Here is a 13,686-nt window from a genome sequence, read left to right as displayed (position 1 = left end):
ATCTAATCTGTTTTCCATTTTACAGATTTCTTTTAAGAATGAATTAATGAAAACAAGTGTATTCCTCTAAACTTAACCATTTTAGGCTGTTCTGGGAAGTTACAAAAAGATTCTGACGTGTGCACTTGCTGAGTGCTTGACATAAGGAAGCAAGGAGCACTTCCCAAAAAAAAGCACAGAGGAAAAGAATTCTAAATACCATATGTTCTATGCCATTCTCAAATCCATTAGGTTTTAAACAGAAACTTTTGGTACCTACAATTCTAATCAATAAATTAATTGCAAAATAACTGAGTTCATCTCAGTGACTTTTTTAATAATATTTCCAACCAGTAGTTAAAACTTTGTAAATGTCAACCTATAAATCAGAGGTCGAACAGGGTCTTGAGAGCTCTGGTATTCAAAAATATCCCATAGCTTTGCATCCAAGGCTTGCACTTGGAAACCCCTCAGTGTTCCACTAAATTCCAGATTTCTTGAACTCCTTGAATGAATCATTTAGCCTTGTTCGGGTTCAGTCCCTTCTCCTTTTGATGGACTTGCAACTGTAAATAAATTCTTTCAGGATACCTGTTTTTTCAGTTAGTGCAGTTATGTTAACAAGACAGGGGCTTTTTAACTACGAAGGAAAGCTTTTCTTCTGCTATTAGAAACCTTATTCTAAGTTTTACATTTTCTCGCATTTTATATACAATTAAATTAATACACTGCAGTTTTAATACTGAGTCATGCCTAATTGCAAATGTACACTCACTTTTGGATGATCTAGTCCAAACACAATGAGACTTATGAACACTTATGTTCATAGCAGCTCTGTTTCATATTGAGAAGGATTTATATGGAAAATATTCACATTAATTGAATTTCCACACCAAAAAATCCCCACCGAACACCAATACACCCACTCAACTCTCTCCAAAAAAATGCCACACCAAAAAACTCCAAACATAAAAGCCCAAACAACCAAAAAAAAAAAAAAAAACCAAACCAAAAAACCCCCTGCAATCCTTAAAAAGGATTGTTACTTATCTCAGTGAAAGTCACTTAGATTTGAAGTTCTAAAAATATTTCCATGAGAATATGTTAATTCTCTAGTTTTGGGATGATCTGGTTTTTCTTTACTTTAAACAGTAGAGTAATGAAGACAACTGTCTGCCATGTACTGAAGACAGCAGTATGCTGAACTCAGTTTGTATTTCAGTAACCACACCATACTCCTGCTGTCAAAGATCTTAATTCATAGAGATTTATACAGTGCAAAATACAGTCGTGTAGAAACCTACCAAAAGGCCTAGCAACAATTTATAAACCACTCAACTTTTACTTGAGGATTTAAAATAGTCTGTGGCTCCTGAGTGAAGCTTTGCACAGTGACTACTTCATCTGCTAAGATACAGCAGACCTCCTGTAGCAAGCTATATGTAGAATAATTCCTATAGCTGATTGATAAGTAAATCAACTAATTATAGTCTAATACTTACTGACCACACCTATAACATCTCATTAGGCAAGGGATATTTATGTCTTTCAGAATCATCTCTCTGAAGCTCCACAACAGTCAGGTCCTAATCACCTAACTTTCAGGACATTTTTCTGATCTTGCATGAGCATTGCTGTTTGTTAGAAGTATTGTGCTTCAATTTCACTGTAGTATGACAAGAAGAATAAATTAATAAACACCAACTAAATCTCATTATGGAACTGTTAACTCCCCACAGCCTGCAACATTTCAACAACTAAGTCAGAAAGCCAAATTTACCACCTTAACATGCAATAATTTCACTCTTCAACCCCTTGAAAACCATCCCTAATTAGACAAAATAAGCAGTGATAAGCTTGGGGGACAGAAAAATCAAGTAAGTTGTTAATAAAATTTTAGTATTTTAACTTAATATATTCACTGGGTAATTTGGGATATTTTTATTTTCTTCTTTAATTAAGAAATATTATGTTCTATACCATGCAGAGATTAATATTTAAATTAGTAATGCTTATGAAAATACTAGATCTGAAACTCCATTGTATTAAGAAAAGTTTGAGGCAATTTCACTATGAAATTGCTGAAATATTCCTGAGGATCTATATATTTAATTGACAAATCCAGTTGCCTTCATGATCAGCTACCTGAAACATCTTATGTCCAGTAAAGTTTCTTTAGTGAATTATGTTGACATGCTTTCTATTGTACTAATTAACTGATGGATAGCAGGACAAAAAGAAAATAGCAGTGGAAGAGATTCAAGAAACTTCTACATTTACAGAGGCAAAAAACTCCATCAAATTCTGGCAAAAGCTGTAATGAAATGTAGCATCAAGTTACAGTTTAAAAGCCAAAGGTATTTTTTCTATTCAGTACTCCAAGGAAAAATCAGCGAGCATTAAAACTCAATTCTTGTTGCTGAATCTGCATGCATAGGAGTGAACATGACTCATTCATCATTAAAGTACAGATGGACAGGCTATCATAAGTGATTTTTTTAAACTTTGTGAAATCTATCTCAGCAACCATTAATAATAACTACTAGGCATATTTACTTGGGATCACCGGGTCACAAAGGGCATGGTAAACATAGTGACATGTTCTTGGCATGACTGAGAAATGAGTTTTGTCCTGGCTGAGGTCTCCCATACGTGTCCTGTAAGCCCAGCTAATGAGGCAGGACAATCATTAAACCTGGATGAATTAACATGACATGAAGAGGAGAATCCACAGATGCAGTGACAGAGATGAAAGTAGGTCACATTCTCACAATTTAAATAAAAACAGTCTAGACAGCATTAACATGAGCCTCAAAAGACTTGTACTGAAACCCTCAGCACAAAACTGCAACATCTACTATGGCTGATGATGAATATAAGAATAAAACCACTAAGATAAGGATCACAGATATACAGTAAATGGGAAAAAAGAAAAACTACTTTGGCTTTAGCTGGCATTCAGTGGATTAAAAATGTTTATAGTATACCAAATAAATAGGATAAAAACCAACCAATATAATAATTATTTTGAGGTAATTTCCCTTCAAAAGCTGGTGACTAAAAAAAAAATACATCTCCCTGTTATTTTACAGGAGTATTGAAAAGGCTTGTTTTCTCTAAACCTCTTGGCAGAACATACAATTTTAAAAAAGAAAAAAGCCTCAAATAGCCCACAAAAAAACCTGTTGCATACAACAGTAAGAGTTCCTCATTCATTCTTTCCCTTCATCTTTATTCTTTGCTCTTTTTAAGAAGATAGAATGGTAATATGGGGTGGACATGTGAAGCAGCAATGACATGATGAAGACAAACAACTGAATTCCTAACATGATAAACTGAGATAGGAAAAAATGTTCTCTGTTTAAATAAACGGAAGAATAATGTTTACACAAAAATAACAATTGTTGATTATTGTTCAACACTTATATAATACATGGTGGGACCTGTTCCCAGGTGAAGCTTCTCTTCAAAATTTTTTGTATCACAGAGACTTTTTCTGCTTTGTGCACATCCCCTACCATGAAATGGAATGATACAACTACCAAATGATTTCCAAAGTCATGGGTATTTTGTAATGTGCTGTAATGAGTGTATATTTTTGCAGTAATAAGTGGGTTATCTTTTTAGCGGCTGCTTGATCTGTGTCCCAGTAGTAGAATTACTTACTAACAAGAAGATGTTTCTCAAACTGTAGTGTCCTCTACAAGAAAAGGTATCAAGCTTCATTGTACGGTCATGTTGCCATTTTGGATCGTTAAATTCCACCAAAAACCTGTACCAGGCTACTCCAACTTTTTTTTTTCCCCTCACTCACTCCAACATTCTTTATAAGAAATATAAAATAGTGCGTATTGGTTCATTCCAATATAATATTGGTAATACTCACATTTTTTAGTATTTTTCCATGATTTTTATATCTTCTAGAAACAAAAGTCTGCGTACCTTATCTATATTAGGTAGGTATAGAAGTACCACAAAACTCACATTTTTAGTATATAGGCAAAAGAATATTTTGGAATCATACAGCATTGTGTAATTTGATCTAAAGCCACACATATTTCAAATATGTTTTAAGCAAACTCACATTTTAAATATATGAAAAAGTATTCATTTACTCACCAATTAAGTTCTATAGTTGTTTTAAACATAGAATAGATAAATTTTCCTGTCATTCTCAAACAGCTATGCCATTTTCCAAGAGGGAGAAGCCCCTTTGTAACACGGCTAAGAAAACAAAAATTATTCTAAAAAGGCATAGGGAAAATGTTTCTGCTTTACCATTTGTTTTTCTGAGAACTATCATTAGAAAGGTAACAGTAAGAATACATATTGCCTGCTTATTTCTTCCAATGTCCATATTGTTTCTTATTGGAAATCTTTTCAGTGTATTAAGCCATGTACATATACCAGCTTTTCATTACTGCTTCATATATCCTTTCAAGACACATGCATAGTTTTGGTCTTCACAACTACAAGCATTGAAGCAGCAAGATTCAAATGTGGAAAAAAAATTATGCCATAAATCTTGTGTTTTGAAGATCTCAAGATGAAACACAGAAATTAGTGATGTCTTCAAACTTTCCTTGGGCTCAGGAGAGCCTAAATGACCTGGAGAGTTCTGAGAAGTAGACTGACTTTATTATACACATCAATATCAAATGTTAGGCAAGTTGAAAGGCATCTGTCTTGGACATATCTTTATATGATTCTTAGTCATGGGTTTAAACCAAAATTCTCCCAGGGAGATGAAACAGCTTAACAGCCAGATGCTGCGGAGCAGTATTTGGCACATGCAGAACTGATAAAGTTACCGACTATGAAGTGAACAGAAGAGACTGCAAATGTTCCCAATGCTTACAATCAAAACAGCAGAATGTATAGGTAGAAACTTTTAGCTGAGTAGAGTGTGGCTTAAAGCAGAAGTAAATACCAACTGGTACATGGACATTCAGACTATATGAGTTGATATCCAGCCATTCCACTTTCAATTATTCCAAATTACACCAGAGTAGAAAGGAAAGTAGACTTCTGCATTTAGGAAAAGTTGTTACTTCTTATTTCTAAAGTCCTGAGAACTCTCTAGATGGGCCAAAAGCAAAGCTTTCCAATTTTACTGAAAAGAATTCTAAGCATATAGGAAGTTGAATCATTTAGTATCATAGAGTGCCTTGATTCAAGCAGCACCATAGGGATGGCCCAAATCATTACTGGTGTCAATATTTTTTTAAATTATAAAATTTAATGCAAAATATTATATTTTTATTAATTCTAATTAATATTCTATTCTAATGAATAACAATGCCTTAGAGAGAAGGATCCTTCTAGATTTCCAGGGTCAGTGGCTGTATGTCATGAACAGAGAAATTTGTCAGACCCTGCTACATTAACTTTGCAGATGCATAAAACTCTTTGGGCTTTCACTGCAAAGCAACTTTCTGGATGCATCTCTGCTATGGATAAGTGACATGAATAATGTCCTGATTTTCTTCATGAAAATACTTCATTTTGTACTCAACACCACAGCCTGGAAAAACACATCCTTCTTCATTTTCAGGAGCAGAAAATTTCAGCAAAACAAGGGCAGCCATATTTTCAAAATTTCAAAAGTCTGCATTTGAAATACCTCACCTATAGTATTTGAGAAATACTGCTGATTATTCTCAGTTCAGCAGTAGAGAATTTAATTAAAAACATATCCAGATTATTCCTGGAATACTTCCAATATATTTAGCAAATTTTCAGGGAGCGGAAAGCGAGTTGCAGACAATAGACGGATCATTTATTCTATTATTTTCTCAGAAGTCACCTGCACCAAATAGGCCAGCACTCACTTTTCCCCTCAGAATCACAACACCACAAATACTTTTTTCTCAAGAAAGTTACATTAGGGACTGGCAGGCCAGCAATTATGGTTTCATACTTGAGGGTATATTATATGCACTGCTGTAGTGACAACACTACAGAAAACCCTCTACTATTAAGCCAATGGGAGGAAGCACTCCATATGTCCCAGATAGCAGGCTTTACTGTCTATATAAAATAGATTAGCATGTTTCTCTTACCTCTCAAGGAAAAGATGCCAATGTCACAGGTAACATCAAGTTTAGAGCACTGGCCAGAATTTTTTGCAGTGAGACAAGGGCTGTGATACTCATAGAGGAAAAGGTTATGGTTCAACTCCTAGAAGCAATCCCTCTGGAGACCTCTTACAGGATTTACTGAATGTCAGAAGGTTTTGCTGTTCCCGTCTGCTAGACTTGTGCTGCAGACAGACAGCAGGACTTCAGCATACAGTTTGCCTCTTTCTATCAGCTTCTAAATTCTATTAAAAGTGCCTATGGCACTCCCCTGCTAGGAAACATTTAGCACTGTCACAGACACTCATTCCGAGAAGTCATTTCAAGGCACCAGAGTGCTTTTTAAAACCTCTGCTGTGTATGCATGAGCACCAGAGCCTGCAAGTACCTGCACACACACACCAGAAAAAACTGCTAATGACCTCCACACATGAAAAACCTATAGGTGACAACCATGCCCTCAGTTATTTTGGTTACAGTTCTGTTATTTTGAGAGAGCATTTTCGGCCATGTTCATATTTTATGCAAGACCTTTTTCCTCCTAACTTTGTGGTTTTTAGTTTTGGGGTTTTTTTCCTATATACACTATGGTACCTCACAAAAGAGAGCAGCCATATGTTCTGCTCTGGCATTAACATCTCCCATGAACATACAACTGCAACCTAGCTGACATGTTATTTCATTTCAAAGACTCGTCACTTTATCTACTGATATATAAGCAAATCCATGGTCATACCAAAGCAAACAAAAATCAATGGATTTTTTTGAAACAGTAAAAATCTCCAATCACTGGAGCATATCAATATCATTCTGCTTGCCCCATACCTCCATTATTTAGGAGGTATGGGGCAAGCAGAATGATACTGAAATGCTCCAGAAGGAAAAAAGCATTTTAGGTCACCTACAGATTTCCCCAAACAAGTGAATTGCAAGTTTTCTGAGTCAGGACAAAGCAAGGAGACTAAAGGTTTGAGATTTATGTGAAGCTCCAATCTTATACTGAGAAAATAAATATATTTGTATGTATGCATGTATGTATATGTATATATATGCATGTATATATATGTATGTATAAGTATACATATGCATGTATGTATTTAAAACACAAATAATAAGATTCCAATAAGATACAAATTATCTTTTGCTGAATATAATTGTCATTAGCCCATATTATTTTGATGTGAAGAAAAATTACTTCAATTTCTTTCCTAAACTAAATACAAAAATTATCCTTCCTTCCAGTAGGTCCATTAAGTAGCTATCTGTCAGAAATCCATGTTAAAATGATAGCAGTAAAACTGCAATTCTAACATATATGTGGAAGCTTTTCAAGATTTATGCATATTCTACCTTTATTTCCACTCAAAAAACTTCATAGGGACTAAAGAGTCTTCATATTTTTCACACTGAAGTTACTAGTTGAGTTGGCAACAGAAGGTACAATTTAGTCTTCAATTAAAGGCAAAGAAATACATAAAACTACCGGGAACATTTCATCTCTCAAAACCTAATCAAGAAGTAATGCCAGAGTGAGACTGAACAGTAGATGTGAAATATAAACATTCATTTAGTTAACCCATTTGAAGGTGTTTTCCTGGGTACATTCACAACCACCAGTCAGGCTGGAAGTTAAATTACTACCTGCAGGTGACTGTTTAGTGATTTACATCAAAATAGGTGGAGATCTCAACTTCATGATTTCCAAATTGTTTTGAGATGTGTCTGCTATTTAGACAATTCAGGAAAGAAGCCAGTGACAGGGATTCCTTCTGAGTCAGTTGTTTCAGTAGAGAAGGAAGTTTTCTTTAGTTTGTAGTTTTCCACTCCAGTAGGTTTTAAAATATCTCCTATGATTCAGATAAAGGAAGAGGACATAGAAAAGAACAATAATGCAAGATGCAGAAGTGGTTGAGAACAACAATATTGTTGAAAAGGAAAATAGTGGTACATAAACCCCTTTTTCTTTTAATTTTTTTCTTTCAAGAAGAATACTTTTATGATTGGAGCAGAATTTCATACCCTGACCAACTGCCATTTTCAAATAGCATACTGAGAATCTTGCAAAATTACCCAGACAATCAGACAAATATCCTCCAACTATTTTTCTGCAATGGCTAGCTGTACTATTCATATTTAAATGTATGATTGAGAGGATTAAGAAGATAAATGCAGTTTCAGACTAGGAGAGCAATCTAGTCAATAGATTAATTTTATTTAGAAGACAAATTTGTTCCCAGATGAAAAATGTTTATATCTTGCAGTAGTTGTAAGTGATTTAAAAAAAAAAAAAGTTCCGTATAAATAAAACCAAGCCAAACCAAACACAGTAACAAAGGAAGTTCATTAGGTAGAGACAAGTTTTAAATGACCACCTACTTTTGGCAGTGTTACTAATTAGTCTGTCCTTCTTACACAATATTAAAAGCAGGATGTTCAAGTAAATGAAAGCTACTGTATTTACAAATTTATGAGGAATCCCAGCAGTCCTCCATCCTTTCGTGTGTAATCACTGCTTGTGGAAGCAACTATTGAAGGCTGTGGCTATGCTGAAGGCACCTGGCTGTGTTCCTAACTGCACTCAGATGAAATGAGGCAGAGATGCGAATTACTGAAAGTGAAACCTCTACTATGTTCTTCCTGAGTATTATTCTGGCTTCTCTCATAAATCAAAGCTAAAAAAGCTTCTCTGATTTTTCAGTGGTTGCCAATAGAAACTATTAGCCACTTATATCAGGTGGGAGGCCAATATGTAATAGGATGTAACCAAGAATACTATTTTCCTAGAAATAACCTGACGTGTAGAAGAGAAAAAATAATTTCTTCCTCCTCCAAACACTCCTTATAATGTAACTGCATGAAATAAGGATGGGGGCAAACTTTTAGATTCAGGGCCTGAGACATCCAATATTCATGTCCCACTCCAATTATGCAGGAGGCTCACATTAGAGCTCCAGTGCTTTGCAGTGACTACAAACACCCTCTCACGTGTCTGGGGAATGTGGGCCTAAAGAAAAGCGGAATCAGTTAACTCATTTAAATCAATCCCTTTGTGCTCCCCACTCAGCTCCTGAGCACTGCCAGCCACAGAGCTCAGAGACAGTCTGCTGTTCAGGCTTCCACAACTGCCTGACCTTTCCTCTAAGCATATTAGCCTACAGCAGTCCAGCCTCAGCAGTCCTTCGGGGCCATGGACTTTGCTGAGTTTTATCCGACAATCAGTGTTTGAGCCCCAGGCAAATCCTTCAGTGCTGCTCTTCTTATCACAAAGTAATTACCTGGCCTTTCTTATGGCTGGTTTGAATTCACGGCTTGAACTCGCTGAAAAGGTTATAGAGTCAAAAAATAAAATCAGAACTTCTTTTCAGTCAGTTTTCCTCACTTCATACCAGATGGAGTCAGCAACTTGAGAAGTCTGACAAGCAACTTGACTGAGTCTATCAGATGGTCAACTGATCACTTTCATGTTTGCCAAAACGTTTAAGGATAAAAAACAGAAGCATATTCTATTGACATTAAAATACATAGACTAGAGACAGATTTCTGAAATGACACAGTAAACCACTCTGGAGTGGGAGGATTTTTTGCATAAGAATTACAGACTTCCTCTCTTTGCAGAGCGACTGTTGTCTACTAGCATTAAACAGTTTCATATGGAGTTTTAGGGCAAGTACTTTGTGAAACAGAAAAGACGACATTTCTCTGAGGAGCTGATTTATTTGCTTTCCAAAAGACAGTATTTGATTAATTAGCTAGAGAAGCATGGACTAAGCCCTGGAATATCTGTATGCTATGCTTTGTCCTGTTCCAAGCACACTTTTGTTAATAGCAAGCTGGACAAACACTGAAACCTGTGACACTTGTGGCTCACAACTGGATTAATTTCAAATAGGTCCATATTCCTGGAGTACTTGCATTTATTAATTTGAGATGCTGCCATACCCAATACAGATGAAATAGGATCCTTCAGCAGCCTGTCATTGAGGGCCATCCTGCCCTCACCTGTCTTCTCACTAGACCAGAAGCTTAGAAAGGAGATAGATGAAGCTCTATACTGCCAATAATCTTTTGTTTAAATATATTGCAATTCTAACATTTCCAGAAAATACAATGAAAAACTACATAGTAAAGATTGAAAATACTACATTGGATGCATTGATATTTATTCCATTTCACATTAAATGGATTTAACAATTAATGGCAATCCTCCCTGCCCATCTGTTATATATATCTCAAATATGAAGAGCAAAAAGAAGATCAAAATTTCATTTATTTGGTCTTAGGAAAAAGCTTCCTTTCATATTACTTGTGAAGGACCTTTTTGGAAGATATTATTTTGGTTAAAGTTGTAATAATTCCTATTACTGGATGAAGATAATATGCAAATTATTAAAGAAATACTGTGCATTTCATCTATACCCATATAGTTTTTGCATAAATAATTAGTTTAAAATATTCCTTATAAGGTGTTATAATATCCATTTTTCATAATGGGCTTTATGTTATCGGAATACTCCGACTAAGATTTAAAATTGTGTAACAATACTTGTTATATTTATGACTGAGAAAAGCATACTTACTTCTGAAAGCAGAAGCCCTCAGGAACAAACATTTAAACATAAACACTTGCTTATTTTTTTAATTCCTCCCTCATTGTATACTTACCTATATATATTCACTACATATTGTGATCCATATAGAGTTGCCAGCATAATACATGTCTTCCATTTATGCAAAAAATCGCAGGTAAGAACTACTTATTTTAAGACACTTGTATTAAAGTTTACCACTCTTAGATTTTCCCACTTAAGGAATTTTTTTTAAATAAGATAATTCAATACAACATTTTTATACATCAAGCCACAGTTGTCTTCCCCCTCCTCTGTATTATGTAGTTTTTAGGACTGATTTGTGTAGATGTAATACTGTATCTGTGCTATATAAGTAAATAATTTTAATTTGGCTATCTGCCCCATGTAATACATCTCCAAGGCTATGCTCAGGCTCGCACTCAGAGGCACCAGGGAAGATAGCTAACAAAAGTTTATGAGGGCAGCAGATGTTCGTTCATGCTGTTTGATGTTGGTGAGATCTGGAACTTTACCACTAAGAAATCCAAGAATAGGAGTCACAAGAGCAACATGCAAGCTTCCTGCAAACACACTATTGATCAAATCAGTATTAAAGCTGGAATGAATTTATGTGCAGGCAATTCCAGGAACTTCTTTAGCCGTTTACTCCTCTTTGCTACATTCCCTTCGTAATATACTCATAAACAGAACACAGAACTCACCATTAGTCATGCCCCTTTTAGGAAATGTGTAAGGCTTTTGAGGCTTGGAGGTCTCAATGCAATCAAGTGTCTTCTCATGATGAAGTATCTTCAACCAGAACACAGGAATTTACCCAACTCTTTATGCCTGTTGGACCCAAAATTTACTGAGTAGAACGCCTGTTTCATTCATATGAAGTGTTTAAAAACAACTGAAAATTACACATAAATCTTTATCACATATTCAATAAATGATACCAGAAAATTTTGTGTCGGTTTTTTAGCAGTGAAATAGCATAAAAATATTCAAGTGCCTAAACTACTTAGAAGCATAAATTTTATTTTCTGTAGTGTAAATGGCACTCACAGACCTAAGACTAATTGGTTTTCAATGGGTTTCTGGTTTCTACTTATTTAATTAATTTGTGATTATGAGAATTAGGCTCCTAAGCCATTTAACAACCATTAACAAGTTTCTATATAATGAAAAATTAAATTCACAAGTACTAAATGAACACTTACATGATAGATACACTGAGGGATGAAAAATTATTAGAAAGGATTGATTGTCTGCTGATACTCTTCCATTCTGGTCTCTGAATCATCATTTTCCTACAAAATATTCCCAACTATTAACCTTTCTAGGAATAAATATGAGTTTATCATATCAACAAAATTTAAGGCTATCTACTACGGACCTGATTGTTATGGTTTTTTCTTTGGAGTGGAGAAAGAAGATACAGGTAAGGCAGTTTCAGTGCAGGAAACATCTACTAAGATCCATATAGATCAAAATATAGATTAAAATATTCAGTGAAAGAACCCCTATTAGTCAGCAAAGTATTTTAGTAACTAGATTTTTATCACATATTTTAAAAATTGATTTCCATTACACAAGTGACTGTAATCTTAGAGGAAAGACAATGGAAAAAATACTTTTATGCATTTTACTGGACTTTAGATTAAGTTTTTAGTGACCAACAGATAAAAGAAAGAATAGAATGCATCATGTTAAAAACTCAGGCTCCTGAAGCAATTATCCATTGTGAAAATATATTCACATGGTATTCTCAAAACTTCCTTTCCATAGGTCATTTGAAAGGACATGTACATATGTATGTTTTAAAAGGTTACATTAAATGGAAAATACAGACCAGATAGCAAAATTTCCTAACTTTATTTTTCTAAGGACAGACTGAACTTCCTCCACATTCCATAACATGCAGTCAGAATAGCATTCCATGCAAGAGCAAATTAAAGGAACAGAAGAAAATTATTCATGACACTCCTAGAGGTGACAATAATAATTACAAAAGTTAAAATTCCTGTCTTTTTACATATTCCCCTTCTATGCATTTACAGCTCATTTTCAAGATAATTTGGTTTCTAGTAAAATACTTCCAGTATTGACAAGTTTTCATTTTTGTTGTGTTGACTTATTGTGGCCAAGGCAGCAGTAAAACAAAGTGAACAACCAGCCTCCAGATAGATATGTGCAAAATCAACCTCTTTTCCATAGAGTCATGTCTTTCTGTCTTAGAAATTTTCCATCTTATTTGATCTGTTATGCTTAGTGTTTCTTACAGCATGATTGAATGGGCAAATCGCTGCAGACCAGAAATGTTTTTTCCCATACCCAGATCCTAATTAGCCACTTTGAAATGCATTTTTTTAAAAGAATGAAAAAGATTGTGATATTATAAAAAATACAACCTCCCTAGAACGTTGTTTTATGTGTTATAGTTGTTGTCTACCTGCTCTTCTTAACTTTATTTAGCAATGCCTTTCTGAAAACTGTTTTGCTGAGTTGTGAGATATAACAGGGGTACAGACACTGTCAACCAGGTGTGCCTCTTCATTTTTCTTGATGAATTTTGTTCTGATTCCCTGCCCTGACTTTATTAGAATCCAAATGGATGGAAACAGCCTTAATGTCATATTTAGGTAATTCTGGCTAGATAAATGCAACACTAACAAAGAGGAACTAACTAAAACAAAAAAAAGCCCCCCCCCAAAAAAAAATCACTTTTAATTTACACATTCAAACCTTAGCCTTTCAGTCTTCTAGATAAATCCCCGCAGCTTGTTGGTAAAATGTCCAAATCAATCAATTTGAAATTTTATCTGAGAAATGCTAAAATGCAATAGAATTACCTAATTACCTTTTAGCTAAACCACTACTAAACTTCTCCTAAACTACAGCATCAAAATAGCATCTTCCAGGAGAAACCATGTGTCTGTGCTCTGGCATTTAGTGAGTAAGAGCATAAGTCAAATGAATAGATTGATTAGACAAAGCTATATTAAGGATAAATTAAGTATTGATAAACTTGATAAAGCATGATATTACTCTGGTGTGCC

At 34.8% G+C, this 13,686-nt stretch overlaps 1 protein-coding gene across 7 annotated transcripts in view; it reads right to left on the bottom strand.

Moving 5' to 3' along the window:
- LRRC4C (leucine rich repeat containing 4C) overlaps positions 1-13,686 on the bottom strand; it is a 487,017-nt gene that overhangs the window by 108,001 nt on the left and 365,330 nt on the right. Inside the window, exon 1 of one of the 7 annotated variants that reach the window (XM_064714489.1) lies at positions 11,347-11,447. The exons of 5 other annotated variants lie outside the window; for them this stretch is intronic. The gene's annotated coding sequence lies outside the window, so the exon portion shown is untranslated. Of the gene's footprint in view, positions 1-11,346; positions 11,448-13,686 lie in introns of those variants that run through there. One more of the 7 variants, XM_064714491.1, reaches the window with a different exon arrangement.

Source organism: Zonotrichia leucophrys, chromosome 5, assembly GCF_028769735.1.
Source record: "Zonotrichia leucophrys gambelii isolate GWCS_2022_RI chromosome 5, RI_Zleu_2.0, whole genome shotgun sequence".
NCBI lineage: Eukaryota > Metazoa > Chordata > Aves > Passeriformes > Passerellidae > Zonotrichia > Zonotrichia leucophrys.
This window is presented reverse-complemented; position numbering and strand designations above follow the sequence as displayed.